The following is a 14,085-nucleotide window of genomic DNA, read 5'->3' on the forward strand; positions in this document are numbered from 1 at the left end:
CAAGAACAGATGTGGACTTCAGAATGCAGTTTAGTGATTTTTACCCAAATTATTTAAAGATCACATAAACAAAACAGCTGAGAGAAAAGATAGGTCTTCTTTTTTTTTGCTTCAAGGCCAGCTTCACTAATCTACAAACTACAACATCAGTGAGAAAAAGAATGGTTAACTAGAAATAGAGGATTAACTTCCCCTCCTTGAGGCACAAAAGAAGCAGGCCAGAAATTCAAGAGATATAAATATAAATATAAATATAAATATAAATATAAATATAAATATAAATATAAATATAAATATAAATATATAAATATAAATATAAATATAAATATAAATATACTATGCAATTCCTACATTCTAGGAAAAAAAATGAAAAAGATGACCCAGGACACAAACCAGCAATGAGGGCTGCAATAAATTCAACGCAGTAATGAAACAAGCCCCAAATTTGATGAGCAGAGCAACTGTTTTTAACTGCTATTTTCCTATAGCTAAAGTTTGGATAGCAAATACCTACCAGTTTTGAGAGTTTGAAACTGTCAGACAGTAAGCATCTGGTAACTATCAACAAATGCAGCTACTTCAGTTTAATTACCATAGGATTTCATACTACTACAAAAGAGTCAATTTTTTCTAAGCCATCTTAACACTAGCCAGAGCCAGGAATGTGCATTAACTTTCCTCGTCAATCACAGCATTTTAGAAGAAAGCTAATATTTCAATATAACCTTTCTTGAGGGAAATTGCTGATTGCTAGTTTCAACAACAAAATAGCCCACTTTCTGTTCTTTTGGTAACGATGCATGGAGAAGCATGGAATAACCTGAACATTTAGAATGTATGCCTGCAACCCAGAATATCATAAACAAATTAAAATGCTGCTCTATTTGTTGCAGTGGTACTTCAATATGTAACAAGCTGATTCTGAAGTACTTGAGTATTATTAATATTTCAGACTTGTCCCACTTATGAATGAGAGCTAGACAGACAGTCCAAAATGCACAACAGAGTAAAACAGCTTTTAATCCATTAATCACAACATATACTATTTTTAATTCAAAAATAACAATCTCTGCAGTTTCAAGCTTTTTGTTCTTATACTCTTTAACCAAGGGAGTAACAGGTAGCTGATCTGGTATTACTTAGAAATAAATTCAACTCTGTTGACCAGGGCCTCACAAAAAAAGTCAAATACCAATAGCAACACAAACACAAACTATTTTGGTATATAAGGCAATTCGTATTCATTAATTTTCAACAATTATTTATTAGCCATAACTTAATTAATTTAAACAATACATTACAACAATTAAATTGCTATGTAAAATGTCCATTCCAAAGAAATCCATAAGGTTGTCATCTTCTCCCTGTAAAAGCTCAGAAGAGAAATTTTAACATTTGTTGATAATTATGGTTTTGGTTATAAATCTGGTGAAATATTAACACTTATGGAATTGATTTAATGAAGCAGACAAAAATCTACCAAGAAATGCAGTTGGCCAAAGTTTTTAAATGGAAAAATAAAATCTGCCAGCAGGTCAAACATCACTTGCAGTTCCATGTATTGGATCTCAGCCAAAATATGTGCCTCTTGTACTGTACAAGAATAATGAGAACAGTGTTATACTATAGATGCATCAATTTTTCCCTTTATACTTGGGTCACATGCACTACCCACTCTTACCACACATTTAACATTTTCCCAGCAAAATTCAGCATGGTACTGAGGGGAAAAAAATAACCTGTAACATTAACTATTCCACCTCCAAACAACCCTGCCTGTCCTGCAGCAAGCAGGCTGAATCATTGATATTCAGCATGGGAACCACTGTTTCAGACCCTGATTGCACACTCAGCCCAAGCTGTTTCAACACACATCAGGCCAACAACAGCCTTTTCCCATTCCTGAAAGGATCTCTCCCATCATGTGGTTACAACTCTTAAACTATTTCTGCCATCTGATGTCCCTGTTTCACACTGACACATCTTATTTCTCTCAACTAAAAGAGGCACATTCTAAGAATATAAACTCCCTGCAAACTCACTTGACTCAATCATGGCACATTTGAGTTTGGAATGGACGTTCAAAGATCATCTAGTCCACACACTCTGTACAGGCAAGGGTATCTCTTCAATCAGACTGCTTAAAGCCCCATTCAACCTGTCCTGGAACAGCTCCAGGGATGAGTTATCCACAGCTTCCCAGGGCAACCTGTTAAGTTCCTCACCACCTTCAGTTCTTCCTTATGTTCAATCTCAATCTTCCCTCTTTTTAGTTTCATCTCTCAGCGTTGCCATTTTCCAGGAAAGATCCCAATTCACCATAAATTAATCTTTCTCCAAATACACACTTTTAGGTACATGGAAGGAAAAGTCCTAAACACTTCATATTCCTGAAGCAACTAAGAGCTGGTCATAGGACACCTGGAAAAGTGTGGTCTCCAAAACATTCATTTGTGAAGTGACAATAAAAGCTCATAGCATCTTAAATCTCACTGATTTTCAAAATATGCCTCATGAGACTTGGTTAGCCTTTGCCTTAACAGTGCTGTTGTGAGAAACCTGAATTGCATCCTAGGTGCCACAGGTGTGACAGTCCTCACAAGCTTATTTGACATTTTCTGGGGTTTATGAATTTCTCCAACACATCATCACTAGTACAGTCTTAGCTTTCAATGCCAGCTCATTTTGTCCTTAATTCATGTGTCACTCCCGTTTAGCCAACAGGCATCTGTCTTCATCTAACCCATTTTATCAAGACTGAGGCAAGAAAACAAGCATAGACAGAAGCACGTATCACATGCCAAGTTTTGCAGCACTGAAGGATGAAACTAAAAGACCAGGAAGAAAACACACCTTATCACTGTTCATGAATACTCACTTGACCTACTGTCGTGTTAGCTGAGCTGAGGCCTCAGGGACATACTCCTTACCTAACCAACTCAACAAAACAAAGGATTCAAACTGAAATTCAAAAAATGTATCAAGCAAGTGAAAAGATGGTCCCATTGCAGTAATGCCTAAAACCAACCTTGCTTCATCTCCAGGCATAGTATCAGTCAATCCTGCTTTCAAGTCTTCCCACTCAGTCCAAACAAGACTGAATGATTGCATTAAAAAGATGAGCTAGATGGGAAATACTATCAGTAGACAGCACCAAATTAAATTTCACTACCAGAAGCCATGTTTTCAAATTAAAAAATTCACTTGTTTTAATTAACAGGGAACTGGTGCATAACAGCATTAAGAGCGGGAAACTGATTTAAAATTAAGAGTAATTTCTTCATTATTTCTTGCAATGGCTTGTAAACTTTGGATGGGCTGGCACTGGTATAAAGATGATGTTCTGCTCTTTAAAAACACACAGCAACGGAAGCATCATTACCAGCTATCAAAAAAATAAATGCTCTGTATATGAAAACAGCAGCAGACACTTGAACAGCTCAGCAAACTGGCGGTACCCACACTGAGTATACTTCTGAAACAATTAATTTGGAACACAGGAAGGTAAGTTGCCTTGAGCAAGCTTGTCTAGTGTAAAAAAATAAAAATTTGCCTCTGAATAGTGAAGTGAAACTGAGACTGCCCTCAACTGTAGCAGATCTATTACAAAACAAGAGCATCATAAGTAAAGGAACTGCTTGTTGTGTTTTACATCAGAAAACTTCATGGGCCCACACTACCTGAGAGCAGCATATTCAGTCCTGAGCACAAACATCTTCCTTGCAATCTCTTCATTTTGTACTTCTCAAATAGTAAATGCCCCTCAATTAGGGGCTGTTTAAATTGAAATATGGTTCAGTTTGTAATCCAACTACAGATTGAAAAATTCAGGAATGGAAGCCAGAAGCAAGGAAAAACCAAAGAGACTACACATCTATTAAACATGGTTTGCTCTGTGTGTGCAACTGCTACAGCTGAGGTTACTAGCAGTGAAGACACACAAACATGCAGACAACTCCCATCCTCCAAGAGGGAAAGCAGAGCAACTACTCAATCCTTGAGATGTACTTCTCAAAGATGCTCCAGCTGTTACACTCACCTTCACATGCTGCTTCAGAAAGCCTTTCTGTACCACAGGTCTCATTCCTCCCTCCCTGCCACATTCACACAAGGTACTTGGAAGATCCCCAAGCTTCATAGAATAATCTCCTTGCCCACCTACCTTAATTCCTACTGTTTCTACTTAAAGTGAGCTTTAAGATTTAAATTTCCTCACTTAAAACAAATTGAAGGGGTGTGCTTTCCCTTTGTGTGAGACAGTAAGTCTGCCCTCCCAGCACTGCAACCCTACTTGCAAACCCTGCCAATGTTTGGCCAGGTAAGTTTAAGGAGTAGTCTAATTCTGCACTTAGAGAATGAACTGTCTATCACAAATGCACAGAGCAAAATCCACAGATGTGCAAGGTAGTAGGAGACGCAGACAGGTACATGCACACAATTACAAGCCTCACAACAGTAAGGGCCAATGGATACCGAACTTCCAGTGCTCAAGTGGAATGGATAATAGAAAAGAAACCAAAGATAAGGAAAGACACTGCTTTGAGATGAAATCTAGATACCTGCAGGATATTTATAATGCCAGGAATTACACACTTCTCATTCATTTTCTTTCCCCTGAGGGCAAAGTAGTTTTACTGACATTCCCTTGTATCCTCTGCACCACATGGCTCTTACAGGAGACTCCAGAATACCTGTCAAGGTACTTAACCAGCAGACAAACTGTCCCTGCTTTGCAGGTTTGAGGAATAATGCACAAAGTTGAAGCAATTTGCCCACAGTCATCCAGCTCAGCCAGCAGCAAAGTCAGAACACAACCTGTGTTTCCCAAATCCCAAACCCACAGCTACCCCAGGAATCTCACTGCAGTCTCACGTTTGGAACAGTATCTATTCCCTACCAAATTACTCCTATTCAGTCTTTTTCATCTCACTATAAAAGCCCAAAGGATGCACTTCAGATTTGAATATGAAGTTTGGTGTAGTCCAAACTTTGTTTTTAAGTTACCACTTGCAATTAATTTAAGTCCATAATTTTGTTACATACTATATAGCCTGTCTCACTTGGTAGTACAAAATTTTCCCCTGCACATCACAAAGTTCTTCAGCAGATACAGTAATGAATGCAAGCCCCAGAACACTTAAAGCAATGAATAACTAAATAGAAATGGCTCATTTTATGTGCAAAAAGAAACCTTCAGAGATGCATTAGCTTAATTTTCTCAGGACATTTTGACAGATCTGACTCAGTTTCAGCAATCTAGACTTACTTTATTTTATAACTAGACCAGACGAGGTTGCTGGATGAAGCTGCCCCATGACCACAGTTCATCCCACAGATTCTCCTCTCCAAACATTTCAGGCTGGCAAGAACAACAGCTCTCTGCTGACAGCACAGAGATCTCTTTCAGTGGGCCACCATAATAACCATGACACAGCAGTAAGATCATTTTTTTGTTTAAGAAGTGGCAATACTGTGGGCTGACCATTCCTCCTCTGAGCTATCAGATTTTCTACTGTCACCTGAGAATCAGTCCCAGCCTGCTCCTCTCATAACCCATATGTCTGGTTCAATCAAGCTTACTTTAGGAAATTAATCCAGTGCTGCCTAACAACAGAACATGAGTATCATATTCAGATTCCTGTAAGAACATCAAATTACAGAAATTTGCTTTGAATGAAGACCAGCGTAAAATGGATACACAGCTTCTCTCCCAGCATGAAGGGAAAGTGAGAAATCCTTTCCATTACTTGGCAGAAGTGATTTATCCAGAGTACAGCCAGATCCCCTGCACTAAACACGGTTACATTTCAAGTGCTCATCTCCTCCAATATCGTAACACATACAGAACATCCCCAGAGACAGGGAGGCCTTCAGAACTGTACAATAACTGTGTATGCAATATGGGAGCTCAGTATGAACAGGGTGACATTACTGTGTCACAAAAACAGCCATCACAGCCATTTTGCCACCAGAGTTCCCAGAGTCCACCTCCAACTTGAAAAGCAGCTCAGATCACCTCACCATTCATGCCAAAACCAACTTCTTCACCTTTGCCTTCCTTCATTTATTTTTCATCTTATAATACAACTGTGGATTCTTTAAGGTATATTTATTAAGGCTTTTCAGTTGAAGACCTTCATATAGATGAGATTACAGACCATAACAGCATTACTTTTAAATTCACACTTGAATCTGATAGCTCTCCCTTTGCATACAAATTCAGAAACATTCAACAGTGTTAGATAAAAGCAACAAGCCATCTTACTGTCTTTTCTTGGGTTTTCTTTGCAAAAGAGACAGTAAATTACTAATCACTCACTTTCAGGTAAGTAAACAGAAAACATGTATTAGGCTCCCTCCCACAAGCAAGAATAAAGCCTCTGACTACAGGTACTTCCCCCCACCCCCCCTTCTTAGTAAGGAATATAAAGGTACTTGCTGGAAACAGTTCTTTTGTATATTGTTACAAACACAGCAAGCAAAATGAAACTCAATAATCCTTCACCTGTTTTCTACCAAGAAGTCAAACAGACTGTCAACAAACTGCTTGTGGTGACATAATACTTAATTAAAAGATTAAAAACACATTCTTTTCTCGGAGGCTATGCAGCATAAAGCTTTTCCGGCCCTTTTCATCAAACACAGTTTTATTCCAGATGATTAATAGTGACTTTATTCAAGAGTCCCTTCCCTGCTACATGTGCCTCGTATATTTCTACGTCAAATTATGACACAGTCCTATGCAAAGACACCACATGAGGGTATTAGTCATTAGGGTGGAACCCAGAGTGGCTTTGCTGTATCACAGAAGGAAACACTTAAAGTTTTAGCAGGTACTTTGGAGAGTGTTAATAAACTAGGAATCTAGTTTTATTTTAGGGCTCACAATTGATGAAGTGTACCAAACTGAACACAAAAGCACTTCCCTGTGTCTGAATTAGGCACAGGACTAAAACGTGACACAGCACAACTGGTAACAAGCACACTTTTGAAACACGCCTTCCTGAAATCAGGGAGTAAATCTCATCAGTCATTTCAGTCATAGCTTCCTCTGCTGCTAGCCTAGAGATGACAAATGGTGCAAGCACAAACGTATGCATAAGAAAAGGGCTGAAAAATAAAATCTGTCACATAACCTAGTAGATAGCTACCAAAAATGCTGAGCTCCAGTAACAGCGACCAGACAAGAGCTCACAACTCTTTACTACTACTTTCCCCTACACCAACCAGCAACAGCTAAATCCATTAATTGTACTCATATGCAGATAGTCCTCCAGATGAAGAGCTGACTACTTCTTGGAGAAGACTCGCCTTCTTCTGATTTAAAATGTTACTCTTGTGTAAGAGTTTCTGACACAAAATGCAGCTGAGAATATACAAGCTCATCAGTTACAAGCTGTAATACTACTAATGCAGCATGGCATTTTGAACCAATCTGCTTTCCTTCTAGAAGGGAAGATTTAAGTCTAAATTAGAGCAATGATACTGTGTTCCCCTTCTGCTGTAATTCTGTATATTCTGTTTCAAGTACATAACAAGCTCAACAGATTCTGGAAAGATCTTGTAACTTTCAAAAATGAAAAAAAATACAAACCAATACAAACTGAGTCTGGGCATACAATCAGTCCTTTAAAAGTTTCCCATCCACAGGAAAGACAGCATTTCTTAACATTTAAGAAAAAAAGCCTTTGCACGAAAGGATTTTGAATAAATATAAGACTTGAGAGAGGGAAAGCCCCCAGTGCCCAGGTTCTGATGGAGACCTCAGCACAAGGCTACATTGACTGCAAAAGGTCATTAGGGACACAGAACACGAGCTTATTCAAACCAAGTCAGAGGGTCACAGCATTAAGCAACGCACTTGCATACCAGAGAGGATTACCTACCTAAGTAGTTAACACACAACAACTGTGAGCTCAGGCTTGTATCGATCAGCTGCACTAATCCCAAGGGTCAACCGCAGAGTGGTGTGTGCTGCAAGATCAATAGCCTTGCCTTCCCACTTAGCAGCGTAAGCACACACAATGCAGGGATGAGAAACCAACCTTTGATGCATCCTAGAAGACCTACTTTTCAAACAAGAAAACTATTTATAAATTGTAAACAACCCTTCTTTGCCTTTCCTTCAAAGAACTGTTTTCACAAACAGCTTCAGAGCTTTCCAATTATGGCTCCACTAGATCTTCCTTACACTGACATTGATCTGAATTGCACTGATCAATTTTAAATAGAGAATCATGCCTTTAGGTAGAGATCCCTGTAAAATGACAGCTGAAACTCTGGAATTCATGATTGAAGAGACTGGGAGTGATTATGCTAGACAAAATACCAGAGAAGGTTGGAAAGAAGTTCTATGTAATAAGGAAAACTAAATTTTTCACAGATCATTTTATCACAATATTCAACCCAGCATCAACTGTAAAGTGCAGGAATGGGCCACTGTTAAAAACTCATGATGCAGACACTGGATATGGACAACAATTATCAGTTAACTAAATTGGACAACGAAATTATTCTTGAAATAATTTCAAGAATAATTTCTGAAATTATTGTTGTTTCTGAGTTTGTGAAAGCAACAAGAAACCATGAGCTTACACAAATTAAAAAGGAGGATGAGTGAGGTGACACCTTCTGTGCCATTACAGCACTTCTGCCCCCAGCAGCAGCCAAAACAGCTCCAGCTGTCACAGCGTGACAGATGAGGCTGGATTGGTCCAGAAACCTGACTCCATTCTGTCAGTTACAGGTTTTTGTCTCCAGGATAACAAAACATCATAACGGAATAATGGAGATGGAGCTCTTCCACGAGTTTTTGATGATTTTTCACCCTTATGATTTTTCTATTCATCAACATAAACTATACAGTAAATCTCCCGGCTGGCCAGTATACTAATTTTTCCAATATTCTGAAAATTTAAGTTCTCTTCATTAAAGAGAAACTAACACCTATTGATTCACATATGTTAAATATGAGAGTTTTTTGGTTTTCCCTTTAAAGTTTCATGTCTGTTTCTTTCAGATCACACTTGAATAGCACTTTAGTAGCAGCAACTTCTTCCCTGACTCCTTTGTGCCATTGGGCATGGACAGGAAAAAAAAAATCCAAAAAACAAAAGGAGATATCAGGCCAAGTACAGATGGTGAGGCAAGGAAAGGACCATCACTTTCAGGTTTTTTTCTGAGACTAAACCCACAAACTTGCAAAAGCTGTTTAAAAATTACACAGTTTTTTGTTTCTCTGCCCTTAGAATTAAGGTTTTTCCCTAAAAGGTTTAAGCCACGCAGTGGAAACAGTAACCTTAAGAACCACTGGCGCTTCTGAATTGCAGCTCTGCGCGCACAGGAAACTGAAGTCATTGAGCAGCAGTTCTGCGTGGTGCTGTAACCCAACACCGCCCGCACACGCCCCAAAATGCTCCTCGTACACCTCAGCCCACCCTACTGCCCATGCCTGCTGCACAGTCACACAGATCGTCCTGGGGAGAAAAGGGAAGGAGGCCAAAACAGGTGTTCCCCACTCTTGCCTGAAAAATGCCAGGAAACCGGGAGTGCCTGTACAGAGGCAGAGGGTCCCACGCTCCAAGGCTGATAAGAGAAGGCGATGAAGAGATATGGCTAACTGCAGCACTTCCTCTTTTCCCTCAACACCCTGGATCCCAGCTGGAGCAGGAATAAGTTCCCTCTCACCAAGCTCCCACAAAAACCTCTTGGTCCCTTAACAGGCTGTGGGACGCAGCAAGCCTTCCATCAGCAGCACAGCCACTGAAGTTACACCATCCAGCACAACCCAGCTGCCCCCGAGTTTGGCAACACTCACTTGCCAAAGCGAGTCACGTAGGAATATCGACCTCAAAGTGCTTAAATCCAACACAAATTCATTTTACTGGGTCTGGGATGGCAGCTATAAGAGTTCCACAGCCAAGTGCCAGAGTCCATCTGCTTATCTCCACTCTAATGAGACAACATCAGTGTCGTAACATTTCTATATGACAAGGGTTTTTTTCATTTCTTTGGATTTTTTAATGATGTGGGAAATAAAAACAGTTAATAAGGCAGCTATTAATTTCCACCTATTGTGATTTCTTCTACTAATAAAAAAAAAAAAAAAAAACAAAAAAAAAAACAGAAAACCAGAACAAATATATCCCATTAGTAGGATAAATTTTGAGCTATCAAAACACAGAAAGAGAGCCCTTGAATTATACAAAATATAAATACATAAATAAATGCACTGAATCTCTTACTTTAGTAAGCAACAAACTAAAGGGATCACAAAGCATAATCGGGAAGTTGAAACAAAGCATAATGGGGAAGTTGAAACAAAGCATAAACTAAGTATACATCCCTGGGATGTTTGCATCTCATACTCTGAGAAAGATGCAGCCAAAAGCAGAATAGCTAACTGGAAAAGATCCAGAAATTGGTGATCAGCATAAAAAGAGAAGTGTAGGGCTACAACCCACGAAATAAAGATCTTTAGCCTACAAGGAGATGCTGCGAAAGAGTGAATGCTACATGATTTAGCAGAACTCTGAAGTCACAAGCAGTATAGGAAAGATGAGCACCGTGATTTGCACAGCTCAAGAGGCAGAAATTAACAAGTTACCTGAAGGCAGACTTGACACACACCACACCCCCAAAGAAAATCAGATGTTTGTTTTGGTTCTTCACCGATTTAGTTACTGCGAGGAAGCACTTCCGAACATCACGGACACCAGCAGCTTACTCGGATTTCAACAGCCACCGAGCAAACTCATCAGGGGTTACAAGGCAGAAACACATTCCCTTAACTCCGGCGGTCCCGGAAACTGCTGGAAAGCAGGAGCCTGTGGGGCAGAAGCGCCACCCCGCCTTGCCCCGCGAGCCCAGCCCCGGGCCGAGTGCCGGCACCCCCGAGCGGCTCTACCGACCGGCAGCGGAGGGTCCCAGTCCCCGGAGAGGAAGAAGGGGCGCGGTCCGTCCCCAGCTGCCCCCGCCCGGTACCTGCGGCCCCCGCGGTCCCCGCCCGTACCTGCGGCGCCCCAACCTCGCTGCCCCACCCAGTACCTGCGCGCCCCCAGTCTAGCCCGGTACCTGCGGCCCTCGGCCCCGCTGCCCCGCCGTGCCGCGGTCACCGCCCGCCGTCCCTACGGGCCCCGCTCGGCGCCGCCGGACCCGGGCGACGCCATCTTGTCTGGGCCCCGCCGGCGGGATGGCGTCACGCTGTGGCGTCACCTGCGCCCGCCGGGCCAATCGGGAGCGGCGGGTGGTGACGTCACCGCAACAGGGAGGGGCGGGGCGAAGTCAGAGACACGCCTCTCTTGGGGGCGGGACCGGAGGGCAGGGCCTCGGCCGGGAGTGTCCGTGTGTTGTCCGTGTGCCCGTCCCCGTTCCTGTCGCTGTCGCCTGCCTTTGCCAGCCGTGACCCTGTCCCATCCCTGCCCCTGTTCCATCCCCTTACCAGCCGCTGTCCGTGTTGCATCCCTCACTCTGCCCTGTTCCATCCCTGTCCCATTCCCTGTCTCTGCACTTGTCCCAGTCCGTGCCTGTTCCGTCCCCGCCCCTGTCCTGTCCTCTCCCTGCCCCTGTTGCTGCTCCTGTCCCTATCCCTGTCCCTGTCCCTACCCTTATCCCTATCCCTGTCCCTATCCCTGCCCCTATCCCTGTCCCTATCCCTGCCCCTATCCCTGTCCCTATCCCTGTCCTTGTCCCTATCCCTGTCCCTACCCCTATCCGTATCCCTATCCCTGTCCCTATCCATGTCCCTATCCCTTTCCCTATCCCTATACCTGTCCTAGTCCCTATTCCTATCCCTATCCCTGTTCCTGCTCCTGTCCCTACCCCTATCCATATCCCTGCCCCTATCCCTGTCCCTGTCCTTACCCCTGTCCCTATCCCCGTCCCTATCCCTATCCCTATCCCTGTCACTGTCCCTGCCCCTATCCCTATCCCTGTCCCTGTCCCTATCCCTACCCCCCTTACCAGCCCCTGCCCCGTTCCCTGTGCCATCTGTGTCCCTGCCCTTGTCCCTGTCCCTATCCCTGTCCTTGTCCCTATCCTTGTCCCTACCCCTATCCATATCCCTATCCCGGTCCCTATCCCTGTCCCTATCCCTTTCCCTATCCCTATACCTGTCCTAGTCCCTATTCCTATCCCTGTCCCTGTCCCTCTCCCTGTCCCTACCCCTACCCGTATCCCTATCCCTGTCCCTGCTCCTGTCCCTACCCCTATCCATATCCCTGCCCCTAACTCTGTCCCTGTCGTTACCCCTGTCCCTATCCCTATCCCTATCCCTGTCCCTATCCCTACCCCCTTACCAGCCCCTGCCCCATTCCCTGTGCCATCTCTGTCCCTGCCCTTGTCCCTATCCCTGTCCCTTTACCTGCTCCGGTCCCTGTTCTGTTCCCAGCTCCTGCCGTGCCCTGGAACTCCCGCAGCACCTCCTGCCCCTCTCCCGGCTGTGCCAGGGCTCCCAAGGGGCTGATGAGGCTGGTGAGTGGGACACAGAGAGGCCATTTCACCCCACACCCTTCAGCCCCTTCCCTCAGCTGCCACGGCCAGCTCACCCTCCTCAGGGGCTCAGGGGACATTCCCGCTGGGTTTTCAGGCTTTGGAGCGGTCCTTGTTCCGAAATGGAGGGGTTTTGTCCCAAATGGGTGTGGTAGTTGTGTGTGTGAGGGTGGATATGAAGAGGGGAGTTACTCATGGTAAATCACGACTGCAAACGGCCAAACTGGTATTACTGCTTGTACCCTCAGAAGAAGCTGGAAAGCCTGAGGGGTTTTTTATGGCTTCTTTTTCAGTTTGGCTTCTCACAGCACCCTTGTCTTTGGCGTTGGTTGGATGAAAACACAAAATAAAGGTCATAAAACCAATGCTGTACACATCAGGAAAATATGTACTGATTCCATGTGACTTGAGGCACCATCAGATATCAGGTGACCAGAAGCTGGCTTTTCCTTAAAGCCAGCCTGCATCTCACATGTTTTCCTTGTTTCTCTACCCAGCAAAACCACTGGCAAGTAGCGGTTGCTGGGTTTGGATCATATGAAGCTTTGCCTCTGAAATCACAGAAAAAGAGTGTATGAGCCACGTAGACATCAGAAAAACCACTCATCCTTTCACATGGATCTAAAAGGGGTACAATGAAATGCAAATACATAGAAATGTTATCTCTTTAATTCCCTAGCAGTAAGTGATTTCCCTGGTGGAATGTGTGGGAAAATGTGGGAGATTCAGGCCTCCTGGACAACTAACCAATATGATCAAGCAGAAGCCGCTTATTGTTTACATTACAGACATATTTATGGATTCTACAAACTACTGAGTACACACTTCTTGATTGGGGCCTTTATCTTGTTAACTTGTTTTCTGCCTGCACTTCTCAGAGTGTGTGTAAAACACCAGCCCAGGTGTTTTACAGTCCTGGTATCTAGTCCTTGTGGTCTTGATATGCTGTTCCTCAGCCTCTTCTTTCTTAATTTATCACAGTTTGTGTTTCAGTAACCTTGATGAATTCCTGAGGCTTTGATAACAAACTTAGGAGCAGGCTGGCTCATGCACACCATGGCCTAACCCTCGCAAATACATTGCAACAGGAAAATGACTGGGGGTAAAATTAGAGAAAACTGGGGAGTTACATTCATGTTCCAGCAGAATTATAAGAGCAGAATTATCACAGAAAACAGAGGGTGAGGCGCAGTTACGACTCCCTGGGTGGGATGTGGTCACCATGCCCAACTTCCCACACACAATCCATGCTAAAGGGGACTGAAGGGAGGTGGAGCAGACTGGAGACACCAGGGCCAGGCTCTGTTGAAATCCCGGCAAGAGGGGAGACTCAGTGGTGCAGATAAACTGTGTAGCAGCTGAAAAACAAGGAGGAAAAGGGGATGCTTTGCTGCTGAACCAGCTGCTGTGGGGAGGTCACAAATGCCCACCTCCACCCCTGAGGCTGCCTCAGGTGTGACGCTGACATTACCCACCTCCAAGGTACAACCCTGGACATGATGCATGACTAGAGATACTCTCCTAAAAATAGAGTAACTAGGGCAAAAATAGTATAAAAGTATGTTAAAATGGGGAGAAGTTAGGGAAGGTTCCACT

General features: G+C 43.3%; 1 protein-coding gene across 2 annotated transcripts in view; it reads right to left on the reverse strand.

The window, feature by feature from the left end:
• The window catches only part of UBAP1 (ubiquitin associated protein 1), a 34,181-nt gene extending 23,015 nt beyond the window's left edge, over positions 1-11,166 (reverse strand). For both annotated transcript variants that reach the window (XM_058823448.1, XM_058823447.1), the window contains exon 1: positions 11,074-11,166. The gene's annotated coding sequence lies outside the window, so the exon portion shown is untranslated. The remainder of the gene's footprint in view (positions 1-11,073) is intronic.
• Between the last annotated feature and the right edge of the window lie 2,919 nt (positions 11,167-14,085).

This window comes from Ammospiza caudacuta, chromosome Z (assembly GCF_027887145.1).
Source record: "Ammospiza caudacuta isolate bAmmCau1 chromosome Z, bAmmCau1.pri, whole genome shotgun sequence".
In the NCBI taxonomy this organism is placed as follows: Eukaryota; Metazoa; Chordata; class Aves; order Passeriformes; family Passerellidae; genus Ammospiza; species Ammospiza caudacuta.